A 2845-nucleotide genomic window follows, 5' to 3' on the forward strand; every position below is an offset into this window, starting at 1 on the left:
ACAAAATCTGCTAATTACTTAAGAACAAACTAATATACTTTTAAAGGTTAAAAAAATGTGCTAAGGAATTTCTGTGTCAAGTGTTATAATCAATACTGAATATATAGCAGTGTTTAAATGTATGTAATTAAAATATCTACTATGCTAAAATCTTCAAGTTAAATAAATCTTATTTAAGATAGAAAAAAAATTGTGTCTTCCTAAAATTCATATGGACCACAAGCAAAAGACCCCATACAGTCCAAATAATTCAGAACAAAAAACAACACTGAGGTATCATTTTCCAGATCTTATGATAAACTACAGAGCCATAGTAATACAAACATTATTCACTGGCAAGAAAACAGACATACTGGACAAACATATGCAGCAGAAAAAAACAAACATCTTCACCTAATAGTGCTGAGAAAACTGGATGTTCACATACAGGAGAATGAAGTTAGACCAGTGTCTGTCACCTTACATAATAACAAACTCCAAATTGATTAGAGACCTAAACCTGAAACTTCTAGAAGGATGCATGGACAGTACCCTGCATGATATTCACACAGGAAAGGATTTTCTGAATAGGCCTCCATCAACACAAGAATAATAGCCACCAGGCTTCAAGTGTGATTTCATAAAACTAAAGCTCCTGCATGGCTAAAGGAACAACCCACCAGATGAAAGGGAGGCCCACCAAACATATATAGATTCATAGCTATAGATATAGATACAGATACAGAGACAGAGACAGAGATGGATAGATAGATAGATAGATAGATAGATAGATAGATAGATAGATAGATAGATAGACAGGTAGATAGGGATAGATGGTTGATATATATAGATATAGATACAGAGACATAGAAAGATAGATAGATAGATAGATAGATAGATAGATAGATAGATAGATAGATAGACAGATGATAGATGACAGATAGATAGACAGTCAGATAGATGATGATGATGATAGATAGATAGAGTAGATAGATAGATAGATAGATAGATAGATAGATAGATAGATAGAGATAGATGGTGGATAGTTGATATAGATATAGATATGACAGAGAATTTAATATCCAGAATATACAAAGAACCCAAATATAATGACTCAAAAAAAAGAAAGAATGACCAATTCAAATATATGGGACTGGGACCTGTACAGAGAGTTATACAAAGAAGAAAACATTGCCAGGAAACCACCAAAATGAGTATCTGTCTTACCTATTAGGGAAATGCAAATCAAAAGAATTTTGATAATTCATCTTAATTCAGTCACAATGGCAAAGATTAGCAAAACAATAGACAACAAATATTAGGGGTGTACAATTCTGTTCAAGTCATGGCATCTTTAGGGAATGAGTTAGGTTGGGAGGAAGGCTCCTGCAGATAGGAGGTAGAGGTAGGTTAAGGTAGAGGAGGGCAAAAAGGGTAGTGAACCTCACTTAGCTGTGTCCTAGTCCAGTAACATTGATTCATCGCTATGAAGGAAAAGTCGTTGATTGCACAATGATTCACATTCTATGCCGTGCATAGTTTTCATTGTGGTCACCATTACATTAACACGCACCATGGCTACAGTGCCACACATACATTGTGGAGTCACTGCCTTAACTGATCCCTGTGCTTTTGAAAACAGAGCCCTTCTCCTGACAGCTTGACTCACTGTTTGGGGGGGATAAAAGGCTAGATGTATTTCTAAGGTATTATATTTCTTTATGATACTATGTTCTCAGATACAGATAATTAGTAGGTGGACCCATGTTATGGGACTGGCCATATTATGAGAAATCATTGGTTCATAGTGGATAAAATAATATTAAAGAAGGTCAAAGCTCAGATTCAAAAAGAAAATTGGATTTCTGCATTAACATGAAGTTGAGCATTTGGAAATCAATTCAGTAGAACCATTAGTTTCATCAGAAAGAGACACAAATTGTTTACAAAGGGGCATGAACATCATAGTGGCATTCACACATACATCTGTAGAAAAAGGAACATTCTGTGACTCATGGAAAAATTGTAGGACTTATGTCTAATAATTAGACTTAAATAAATCCAAATGTTCTAGGATTAGGGAGTACCATGACAATATGTCAATTCAGTGGTTTTTGGTGGATCAATGAATATAACAGAAAGTCAAATTTTAGATTCAATGGGGAAACTTGATTTCTACATAAACATGAAGTTGATAATTTGGAAAGCAATTTTGAAGAACCATTAGTTTCATAAGAAAGAGAAACAAACTATATAGAAATGGGCATGGACATAATACTGGTATTCAGATGTACATCTGTGGAAAAGTATTCTGTGACTCATGGAGACCATGGAAAACAAAACTAGGATTGAGAGACTCCAGGAATACAGAACATGGCGTCCATTATTGTGTCCTGGTCACTCCTGCCATGGGGATATTTTGAACCTTTCCCCTTTTATTCACCATGGCGTCAACTGGTGTAACAAGTTTGTATCACCATAAATGGCTTTCCCATGAGTAGTTTCTTGGTTTACACTTGTGGCAGAATCCTCTAAGGCGATTTCATGTCTAGGGACTGGTTCTCTATGGTCTTGGATGAAATCATACTGCTTGTGGCTGGAGAAGAGCCTAAAAAATATTTTTATGCATGTTGTTTTTTATTCTAAAAGCATGGCCTCAGATTCAATGCCTGAGGGAAGTAATTATTGGTTAATTCCACAGGGGAGTGAAGAATCCTGACAGAAAGAACTTGGGGTGGTTCACGGGATAGCTCCAGTCACCAATAAAATAGAAACAAACACTTACACACATGAGCTATGTATATACGGGTTGGACCCTGTAGAGTCCACCTTATCATGCCCATGGGTGGGCAGATACTTTGTTAAT

The sequence above is a fragment of the Onychomys torridus genome, unplaced genomic scaffold, assembly GCF_903995425.1.
Source record: "Onychomys torridus unplaced genomic scaffold, mOncTor1.1, whole genome shotgun sequence".
Classification (NCBI taxonomy): domain Eukaryota; kingdom Metazoa; phylum Chordata; class Mammalia; order Rodentia; family Cricetidae; genus Onychomys; species Onychomys torridus.